This window comes from Oncorhynchus tshawytscha, linkage group LG01 (assembly GCF_018296145.1).
Source record: "Oncorhynchus tshawytscha isolate Ot180627B linkage group LG01, Otsh_v2.0, whole genome shotgun sequence".
Taxonomy (NCBI): Eukaryota; Metazoa; Chordata; class Actinopteri; order Salmoniformes; family Salmonidae; genus Oncorhynchus; species Oncorhynchus tshawytscha.
In genome coordinates, this window is record NC_056429.1 from 65,525,754 (window position 1) to 65,537,964 (window position 12,211).

At 39.4% G+C, this 12,211-nt stretch overlaps 1 long non-coding RNA gene across 1 annotated transcript in view; it reads left to right on the forward strand.

Annotated features, from left to right (window-relative positions):
- The window catches only part of LOC121847478, a 31,070-nt gene extending 25,984 nt beyond the window's left edge, over window positions 1-5,086 (forward strand). The window contains exons 2-3 of the long non-coding RNA XR_006084332.1: window positions 3,576-3,642; window positions 4,402-5,086. This is a non-coding gene — a long non-coding RNA (uncharacterized LOC121847478). The remainder of the gene's footprint in view (window positions 1-3,575; window positions 3,643-4,401) is intronic.
- Window positions 5,087-12,211: the final 7,125 nt, after the last annotated feature.

A 12,211-nucleotide genomic window follows, 5' to 3' on the forward strand; every position in this document is an offset into this window, starting at 1 on the left:
CCTCATCACTATCTTCCTTGCCTAGCAGTTGAGGCAGCAGTATTTTTTTCCCCTAGCTTTCGCTTCTGTCTCTGTGAGGGCAACAGTGGCGAGTAAAAGTATTGATGACTCAATCTAGGGTCACCACTATAGTGCATTCTTAACCCAACATGTCAAAGGTCACAGAGCTGGTTGGAACCTTTGGGCACATCTTTTCAAAGTATGCACCCCCTTTAACAAACTCATTATGTTCCATAGAATTAGGAACTAGAATACTATAATGGACATGAACCTTCTTATGATGGGATAGAGGTCAGCCATTTTGGTCAGGGAGTTGGTGAACTATGGTTTGCCTGTGCTGTGATAAGATATTGTGTAAAATTATGAATTTGAAGAATATATCTCTACTGTATGTTTGCCAGCCAGTTTTATATGAATGATTCCATTTAATTGTTTTAATTAACTGCCAATATGCCAACATTCCATTCAAACAGTGCAGTCAATCCACAGCCATAGACTATTGGTTGGAGTCTGTGGTTGGAGTCGAAGGAGTCGGTTGTGGAAACGGTTGTGGGTAAGGTTCTGACAGGGGTGTGTGTCTTCGTGGTGACAAGGACACACCCAAGAAACACCCACATTAAACACCCCCAAATCAACTCACTTTTGGCTTCTGTCATGGCCGCCAGCATTTCTTGATGAGCAAGCCAAAAAATGGAGAAGGGTGTAATTGCAGCATTTCTTGATGTCAAGTTACACCCACTGACACTCACCATTGGCCCATGGCAATTTCTTTCTTGTCAGGGACAACAGTTGTTGACAACTGTAGCATTGTAGCTAATCCTAACCCTTTTCCTAACCTTAACCCCATTCACCTAACCTGCAGTGCTAATTATCCTAACCTGCCACGTTAATTATCCTAACCTGCAATATAAACAAACGTTCTCTTTGAGAAACCATCGGTCTCATAACACCGGAAGTGACCAATGGCAGAGACAAATGGGCATTTCCTGATTTCAAGGAATGACCACATGGAGAAACTCAATAACACCGTATTGAAATGAGGCCAAATCAGCAGGTGCCCTTCCCCTTTAAATAGCCTAAAACCAGAGTGGAAGAGGCAAATTAAATAGGTAAGTTAAAAAAAAAATTATAAGTAACATTGTAAATTTTTCACAAAACAAAAACCTGTTAACAAGAATAAATACATTTGCCTAATTCAATCCATGCGACAAGCCTATGACAAAATTAACGGTAGACTTACAGAAACTGTGCAGCAATTAAATGCAATTAAAACGAAGCACCAATTACACATTTACAACAATTGCAGGGTTAACTCATGTCTGTTCACAGGCACGGCGGAACAGTGTTTTCACTGGTGTGTAGAAAAAAGTTAAGCCCAATTGAGATGAATGGTCATAGTCAAATGTCCATGTTTGTTTGTCAACTCGTCTAATAAAATAAAAAACCTTTCAAAAGGCACCGAATTGGTGGAACGACCCACATACTGTTTGTTGCAACTTTAACAGTATCCTTTATTGTGTGAACTTTAGCTAAGTTGTGTTTGTGTCAGTGTCAATCCATGATCCTATTACTATATCCATGCACGCTACTATCCATGCAGTGCGGGTCCTCTGATAATCCTGAACTTCAAACTTTAAAGTGAACTGATTATGAGTAAATGTAGCAGTGTAGCTCCTGTGGTGTTGCAGCTGTATCACCTCATCTGTATTCATGAGGCATAGTGTATTCAGTCTCCTGGGGACCAGCATTCTGGCATGGCCCTTGAGTGGCAGGGGAGTAAATGGCAGGGGTGTCTGCAGGCATTTTGCTCTCAACCCCCACCCCCTGCTGCGGGGTTCCTTCGGCTGTATATTTAACCGATGAAGAAATGAAGGGGGATATTTACATAATCGCTACTGCCGGTCAAATACTGTAATGATAGTGCACATTATAGTGCTATTATAAAACGTGTTGTTTGGATCCCGGATGCTGATTGGTGGGACAACAACACATGCAAAAATACAATTACCTGTTAATGTCATATTTCCACTGTCCTACAGCCCAGACAGGTGATTCCTGAACTTTATCTCCCTTGGGGGGAAAAAGCATCTACACATTCTTTTACCATGTTACTATTTGGTTTGCAACAGTTGGGGATTGTATAAACCTACCTGTCTGCTTCTATGACCTGTCCCATGTAGCACAAACATCTGGTACACAATCCACTCGATTCTACTCCCCCGCCCACCCAATAAAAAATATTTATATTAAATGTAGGTAGTAATGTTATATTGCAGCTATCAACAACATGAACATAAAAAATATGTGATATTTTATCATTTTAAAACTTCTATTTAAATAGATTAAATGTACTTTGTGTGGGTGTCATGCATCCATGCACAGTAGCATGGATGCATCCAAATTAATGTCACTAGAAAACAGCTTAAACAAACACAAATTCAGCTACTTTAATGTTATTCTATCTGCAGAGTTGGCGTGACTGTGTTAGTCATAGTTGGCTAGCTAGCAAGCAAGGAATAAGAACATTGCCAGTATGCATAGCAATCAAACAAATAGAATGAACACCAAGTCCTCTTCTCTAGCAACCTAACTGATAGAACTAACAACCAGGTTTAGTGGAAGGATGAAATAGTATAAATGTACTTATCAACATTTTTATCTCAATGAAAACATATCATTTTTACTGGTAAATGTTTGTTTTTTTTGGCAACCATGGTAAAAGCGGGATAAATGCCTGCTCTGTACATTATCTGGAACTAATAAACTTGGGCAGACCAAGTCATCCATTATTTCCAGATAATGTACAAAGCGTCAGTGTTTATACCTTACGGTGGTTCTTCCTTTAAAAGTTGTGTCGTACTGCAGCACAGCTTTTGGGCTGCCGCAGAATTCTATGGCACGTTAGTGTCAGCCATTGTTGCTAGTTAGTGCTAGTTTGACCACAAGAGGGCATCTTTGAGAAGCATTTGACTGTTCTTAACATATTGGCTGTACTAGAGAATTTAAAACAATTTTTTTGTTAGAACATAATATATGGGATTAATTTGGACCCACTGGGTAGCACAGAGCAACATTTTAAGGGGCATTGCACTAACAATGGCGCTGACTAGGGAAACGTTCCCGCTGTTCTTTTTGCCAGTCTGCACGTTCAAACTAAAACAATGTAACTAATAATGGTGGGAAAAATGTGCCACTCTAAAAGCAATTGGAAAGGTAGATACAAATTACTTGTGACATTTTGGTTACAGTAAAGAATGTAAACAAGATGCTGTGTTTTTATTTACAGTAGTGATGGAGAGCTTGTGACATTTTGAAAACAGGTTTTCAAACACTTATAGCCCGATTAGAAGCATAATCAAAGTGAGGAAATCGGCGATCTGCTGTATACTTATGGTCGATTGTAAGCTGAAAGTCACACCTTTCCAGTACTCCTCACCCCACCCCAAACTCACACAGTTACCATTCAAAAAATGAGCTGTTTATCTAAAGAAAATGGAATTGCGACCAAAGAGAACAGACAAAATGGACATTATTTTCATCAAGCCAGCTTCTTTCAATGGTGCTTCCCTTTCCAGGGTTAGGACCGTAACCACAAGAGGACTTGAAAATGAGCCGGAGGTGAGAGGACCACCAATACTAAAGGTATTTTGGTTTCAGTGCATTTTCTTTAAAAAAAGTGTATAAAGCCCATCAATGTGTAGGCATACTCTGTAATAAAATTGATAATTAAATAAAGGTTAAATAAAAATAAGATGTAAAAAAATTGTGTACTAAAAACGTGAATGTGTTTTTGCAGACCATACTGTAACGGCTTTCTTCCGTTGAAGGAGAGTCGGACCAAAATGCAACGTGGTTAAATCGATACATGTTTAATAGAAGAATAAACACGATAAATACAAAAAAAAACAATAAACGTACGTGAAAACCGAAAAAGCCTAAACTGGTGCAATAACACAGACATAGGAACAATCACCCACAAACACACAGTGAAAGCCGGCGCTACCTAAATATGGTTCCCAATCAGAGACAACTATAATCACCTGACTCTGATTGAGAACCGCCTCAGGCAGCCATAGACTTTACTAGACAACCCTACTCAGCCACAATCCCAATACCTACTAAAACCCCACTACAAAAACACAACACAAAATAAACCCATGTCACACCCTGGCCTGACCAAATAAATATATAAACACAAAATACTAAGACCAGGGCGTGACACATACAACCATGCCGACAACCATCAGTGGACAAATGGCTGGACAACGGGGCCATACCGAGGAAAAAAACACATGGTTGCCAAGAAAGCTGTTCATTTTGCTAGATTCTTAAAATGTGTACGCAGCATTTGTGTGTTGGAGTCACTTTTAATTCTTAATTGATCTACCATTTCTATCATAGGCCACTGTAATTGATGGGGGCTCAGGGCGGTACCATTCTGCTCATCTGATGAAGGTGCACATGGATCAGATTCAAACTTTGAAGACCGAGATCGCGTCATTGAAGGCAGACCAGCAGAAAGAGAAACATTTATCTGAGGGCAGTGATACGGACAACATTGGTCCAGAGCCACGCGCCATTGGCAGAGTCAGGTGAAGAATGATGCGTTGAAGAGGACAAGGAACAAAATGGAGTCACAGGGACACCTGTGAGCTCTGGAACTCCACCTCGCACAGGCAGAGTCAACATACCTGGCGGGTTCGTCAGGTTGTCAGTTCACCCTGACATTTCCATTCCTCTTCTGACAACCTGACCAAGGCAAATGTGGCTTCCCTGTGAACCTCTGGGTGTTCATCATTGATACTGTGTCTCAGAAGTTTCTGTCTATGACTGATGCATCCCAGAAAAGCATTAAAGATGGATTTAATGAGTACTTGTGGTCACTGAGAAAGTCTGTACATGGCCTGCTCTCCCTTATGTCAGGATTTAGGAAACATTCCCATGTTTACTACAGTATGTACCTTTAGGCTATGTTTACTTGTCAGACTACACAGTAGCCTAAAATACAAGTGCAGGTGTCTTTTATCTTCAAAATGCTTTATTATCCAAATGTAAAGACATATACTGTACAGTACTGTATTTCTTCATCGGCATCTTTATGCTTTCGTTAATAAAATATTTATAAAAATACTCTTTCAAAATGCAGATGTTTATTTAGTTATGGATCCATAATTACTATGGAATAAATATCACTGAATTGCAGAAATATTGTAACAAGGTTGCAGTCACGTTGTACAGCGACATTATGGCTATTAGCAGGGCTATATTTTGGCCTTTTATAAATATTATTTTGGTTTTTATTCAGATTACAATCACTCACTGTCATTTAAAAAAAATACATACAAAATATTGTTTTATATTTATATATATATATATATATATGCTGTGGATTACTATTTCAGCACCGTTTCACGCTGCACTGAGACAAGCATGGAGAAACAAATGTTCAATTATATTAATATCAATTATATTCCATGATATATGTGTTGACTGAAAATAAGCAATGATGTCTGCTAAATAATCAAGTTGATGGCACAGTCATGTAGTCTCGGCACCTACATAAAGCTGCGTGTGAGCGACCTCATGCAACCGCAAAATGACGGATAAATCATATACTGTACACTACTGTACACCACTTTCTTCATCAGCATCTTTATGCTTTCGTTAATAAAATAATTATTGTAAATACTCTTTCAAAATGCAGATGTTTATTTAGTTATGGATCTATAACGAATTATTATGGGAATAAATATTACAGAAATATTGGAACAAAGTTGTCTAATGAAGGTAAAATAAAATGTTGCTTTCTGGAAAATACTCTTTCAATCACACACAGTCACATTGTACACAGCCATTATGGCTATTAGCAGGTACCTGGACAATAGACTTGCCTAGAAGAAGGGTAGGGGGAGAATTATATCGTCAAATGTATTTCTTAGTTAGGTTGGCTGTATCACAACCGGCCATGATTGGTTGAAATTTCTGTTTAATACACCAGAAAAGACACAACAAATAATTCAACAAAAGGTATTATTATTATTATGTATCACATCCGACCGTGTGTCACGCCCTGGCCTTAGTTATCTTTGTTTTCTTTATTATTTTGGTTAGGTCAGGGTGTGACATGGGGGTTTTATGTGTTTTGTCTTGTCTATGGGTTTGTATGTTTATGGGGCTGTATCCTGTCTAGATAAATTGTATGTCTATGGTTGCCTAGATTGGTTCTTAATTAGAGGCAGCTGTCTATCGTTGTCTCTGATTGGGAACCATATTTAGGCAGCCATATTCTTTGGGTATTTTGTGGGTGATTGTTTCCTGTGTCTGTGCCACACGGGACTGTTTCATTGCCAGTTCATTTTGTTATTTTGTATATGTGTTCATGTTCAGTTTTTCACATTAAAAACCATGGACACTTACTATGCTGCATTTTGGTCCGATCCTTGTTTCACTTCTTCAGAGGAAGAGGATGAAATCTGCCGTGACATCGTGATTGGGAGTCCCATAGGTCTGTGCACAATTGACCCAGCGTTTCTCTCCCTCTAAAAACAGTAATAAAAGTTTTGGCCTTTACAAATATTATTTTGGCCTTTATTCAGATTACAATTGCTCACTTTAAAAAAAAAAACTAAATAACCTCCAAAATATTGTTAAATATTATCAAGTTGATGGCACAGTCATATAGCCCGGCACCTACATAAAGCTGAGTGACTCACTCATGCATGGCTTTGGATCAAAATAAACAAGTACCAACATTCTTTCTAATAGTCTTTAAAAATAAATGTTTTGCTTATCCTGACCTGGACACCATGTACAGTATTATAATAGCCCATTATGGGTTGTTAGCAGGACAATATACCTTTACCAACACCTCTGTTTTTTGATACTTTGTGGATGGGGCCTCCCGATTGGCACTGCAGTCTAAGACGTTGCATCACAGTGCAAAATGTGTTGCTACAGATTCGATACCCGTGCCGGCTGCCAACAGGAGAGCCATATGTATTTATTGTTTTCAATATACTATAGGCCCACCGTAGTTGACATGAGTCTCATTAGTGTTGAGTAATGTGCTGTTAAAAGAGGTGTAGGTCTTATTTATTTAACAAGCATATTGAAATTTGAAGCAATAGCCTACCCGCTGTGGTCAACAATTTTAGCACCATTTCGCACTGCTCTGAGACAAGCATAGGGACTGGTCTTGATAAATCAATGATATTTTTATTTCCACTGAATCTCCATTTGGGTATTGTTTAGACTACAGTTACACAGAACCCAAACCGGCTGGGCACATGCGCCATTGTGCGCCATCGTGCATAAATGCATTTTGTACCCCCACACCAAACGATATCACGACACGCAGGTTAAAATATCAAACGAACTCTGAACCAATTATATTAATTTAGGGACAGGTCAAAAAGCATTAAACATTTATGGCAATTTAGCTAGCTAGCTTGCAATTGCTAGCTAATTTGTCCTATTTAGCCAACTGGCTGTTGCTAGCTAATTTGTCTTGGGATATAAACATTGAGTTGTTATTTTACCTGAAATGCACAAGGTCCTCTACTCCGCCAATTAATCCACACATAAAACGGTCGTTTCTAGTCATCTCTCCTCCTTCCAGGCCTTTTCTTCTCTTGACTTTATATTGCGATTGGCAACTTAGGTTGAAATTAGGTGCATTACCGACACGGATCTCGTTCGTCTTTCAGGTCACCCACGTGGGTATAACCAATGAGGAGATGGCACGTGGGTACCTGCTTCTCTAAAACAGTGAGGAGATGGGAGAGGAAGGACTTGCAGTGCGATCTGCGTCAGAAGTAGAACTGACATATATTTTAACCCTTGGCAACGCAGATGCTCATTGGCACACACGAGCAGTGTGGGTGCATAATTGAATAACATGCATGTCTAAATTTATTTTGCAACGCTCGTGCACGTGAAAAAAGCATTGTAGTCAGCCTGTTAGGGTTTGGAAATGTATGCTCTTGGTACTACTGTAGCCAACTCCCGACTGACATGTTGTACAGTGCCGTATTTTCCGTCCCGTCCTAATGGAAACCCATTAGTTTTTTTTTCTTATTTTTCTTGGAATAAAAACACCATAATATTAATCAAATGAATTAAGCAAAATTACTTAAAATCAGTCCCATATAACATGTTCTTACAAAAAAAGGTTTAAATTCTCTAGCACGGTTACTATTGAAGGCTATCCAATTCTTCTCAAAGATGCCCTCTGGTGGTCAAACTAGCACTAACTAGCTTTAATGGTTACAATGACTGACACGTAAATAACATGCCATAGAATTCTGTGGCGCCATGCAAGCTGTGCTGTAGTACGCTGCAACTTTTAAAGGACAAACCACTGTAGGCCTAATAATGCTTAAATAAATCGACTGTTGGTCTTTACTGAATGCTGCACGTTGTATTCCATTTCCAGCAAGACTATTCAAGCCATCGACTCAGTGATGGTTGAAGATGATGAGCGATCGGGAAAGGCAATCTGGAATTTGCTGGCATCATGGCACAACATCAACATCGCTTCAATCATAGTCTGAAAACAGTTGAAGAAACTTGAGTGGACTCGTGGAAAGGTTCTGTAAGACATTTTATTGATGTATATATACACTACCATTCAAAAGTTTAGGGTCACTTAGCAATGTCCTTGTTTTTGAAAGAAAAGCACATTTTTTGTCCTTTAAAATTACATCAAATTGACCAGAAATACAGTGAAGACATTATAAATGACTATTGTAGCTGGAAACGGCAGATGTTTTATGGAATATCTATGTAAGCGTACAGAGGCCCATTATCAGCAACCATCACTCCTGTATTCCAATGGCACATTTTGTTTGCCAATCCAAGTTGATCATTTTAAAGGGCTAAATGATCATTACAAAACACTTTTTCAATTATGTTAGCACGTCTGAAAACTGTTGTTCTGATTAAAGTAGAAATAAAACTAGCCTTCTTTAGATTAGTTGAGTATTTGGAGCATCAGCATTTGTGGGTGCGATTACAGCCTCAAAATGGAGAAACAAAGGACTTTTTTCTGAAACTTGTCAGTCTATTCTTGTTCTGAGGAAAGAAGGCTATTCCATGTGAGAAATTGCCAAGAAACTGAAGATCTCGTACAATGCTATGTACTACTCCCTTCACAGAACAGCGCAAACTGTCTCTAACCAGAATAGAAAGAGGAGTGGGTGGCCTCAGTGCACAACTAAGCAAAGGGACAAGTACATTAGAGTGTCTAGTTTGAGAAACAGACGCCTCAAGTCCACAACTGGCAGCTTCATTAAATAGTACCCGCAAAACACCAGCCTCAACAGGGAAGAGGCAACTCCGGTAATGCTGGGCTTCTAGGCAGAGTTGCAAAGAAAAAGCCATACCTCAGACAGGCCAATAAAAAGAAAGGATTAAGATGTGCAAAAGAACACAGACACTGGACAGAGTTTTTCTTTTTCTTTGCAACTCTGCCTGGAGGCCAGCATCCCGGAGTTGCCTCTTCACTGTTGATGTTGAAACTGGTGTTTTGAAGGTGCTATTTAATGAAGCCATTTCATTTTGTATTTTCTTTTCCTGAATATTAACCATGTGTGGTCTCTTGTTTTGTACTGTTCCTTAGTTTTAACCCAATGATTATTCTGACAAACAAAGAACAGGCCCAGGCATGGATCAAAGCTGGTGAGACATTCAATTACATCATCAAGAGAGATGCTGTTTTTGGGAGCACATCGTGTCTATTGTCCTGCTAATTGCCCTTGTGAAAAACAAGTGTTTGAAAACATGTTATCTAATATCTAATGGGCTTTTTTTTTGAGCCGACTTCGCCATTGGCCAGGGCAGGGTATCTGGCTCACGCCCGGGAGGCAGCCGGTTCCAAAACAAATGCAATCACTTTTCACCATTGGGCTAACCCAGGTCAGATAAATGAACCCCCTCAGTTTCTCAATGAAGAGTTTGGCATTCGACTTGCCATGTGTGACATGAACGCACAGTTACAAGCCTGCTAGAGTTAGCAGCAGGTGGACGAGCAATATCCACTGTTATAGTATAGATGAAGCCGGAGATGGATTGTGAAGCTAGCTGATGCTGTAAACCCTAAGTAAATTTAGTTTGCTTCGTAGGATACCGTTCTACTAAACTAACCGTTGGCGTGATTTGTGAGGTGCAATAACACTTAAAGCCATTTCCTCTATGAATTATTGAAGGCATGAATACTACTCTGTGCTGTAATTAATGACGGTACATTGATTTGGCTCTTTTTTGTTTGGAGAAATACATTATTGCGAGTGTTTTTTCCCCCTATGGGATCCTTGTTTCAATTGAATGCCATTTTTTGCTGCTCACTTTTAAAAATGTGTGTCTCTGAGGCTTAGACCTTAACCTCCCAGACACTAGTCAAGACCAGCTCCCCAGTGACAATACCATTCCTTTAGATATGTACATATTGCACCCTGATGCCCTTCCTTGCTGCAGTCAATGTTGTGCTAAACAGTGATTATGTGCATCGTCAAACATGTCTCCTATTTAACATAGAAGAGATATTTATCAATTCTAAGCAATGTCATTGGGACTAAATATAACCATACGTTTTACCCTTGAATTTCAGTTCACACATTGTCAATGAATGCACAGATTTAGAAAATGCTATTTACATAGTTGGATTATTTCTTATCACATTGGATTTCATGAGGGTGACTGAAAACTGTCTTTCAGACATCTTTAATGGAGCGTCATTCGTGAGCTGTTTTTTCTCTTTCCATTTCCTTGAGGGAGTTAAGAAAAGGAAGGATCATTATCACACACACATCTCCCTCTCCTTCCCCCTCTCCCTTTCCCCCTCTCTCTCTCCCTCTCCCCCTCGCTCTCTCCTATCATGGTATGTTTTATAGGGGGAAAATAACCCCTCCACACAGTTGGCAGACGGCATAGAAAGCCTACCCCTCAGCATTATGGTGGAGGTGTTTTGCTATTGGTCAGCATATAATCCTGTGGAGTCCAGTGTCCTGCTGTATGTCAGTGGTCTTTTGAGAGTAACAGCTAACTTTTATAGATTTCCACTTTAATAAAATGGCTTTCAAAGCAAAGGGAGTTTTGCATTAGATCCTAGACAACATTAATCTAATTATTTAAGTCTTGTGCCCAGAAATGGTGTGTCGTCTAGAATTTAAACGAGACTATTGAGTTTTATCTACATTTTTTAAATGGTCTCGCATTTCTAGAATAATGTGTGTTGAAGGTGTCATATTGTAGCATCGCAATGACAGCCACTGAACTTGGAATCTTTTCACAATATTTGTCGACATTGTGAAACTCCCTTCGATAGATTCATAGTTTCATAGTTTCTCGGAATACCTAGAATCGATTGAGTTCTGAGATTGTTACTACAGCGCTGTTACTTTGATCTGATTACAGCACTGCATGTTGAAAGGCATGAACATTGGGGTGTTAATGAGTTCAACATTGCACCCAAGTTGAAGATAAACAATGTGATATGCATGACAAACATATTTGCATTAATTTGATTGAAATCTCCATTATTCATAGTTGGTACTCATTCTAATGGTTGGAACAACTTCTGAAATGCTTTTCCTCGAACCAGCTTCAGGTTACCCATGCAGTAAATTATTACTATAGGAAATGCAAAATTATGTTGATGTGAGTGTGAAATGAACAGGCCAGAACCTATTCCTTTGTTAAATGGACTACCAAAACGATGCAGGTGTGAAATTGAGGCAAAGACAAAACTGAACGGTACTCCCCTCCGTTTTATTGGCAAATGTCCAATCCAAAGATGGATGCGCTTTGTTCGAGAGTCTCCTATCAGAGAGACTTGAAAAGTTGCATTATTATATGTCTTACTGAAACTTGGCTGGATGATGACACCATGCATGTACTCAGTGGATTCTCAATGCAGTGGCAGGATCAGATGGCGGCTTCGGGAAGTCGAGGAGTGTGTTTTTTTCAAGATTAACAACTGGTCTGCTGCTTCCAGTGTGAATGAAATCTCTAGATTTTTTTACCAGATATAGAGTACCTCATGGTAAGCTCCAGACCCTTTTATCTACCAAGAGAGCTCTCATCCATAATTATCACGGCTGTTTACATCCCTCCACATTCCAACAGCACTCTGGCACACAACCAACTGTATGGGGCTATTAACAAACATGAAACCGCTCACCCAGAGGCAGTGTTTCTGGTGGGTGGAGACTTT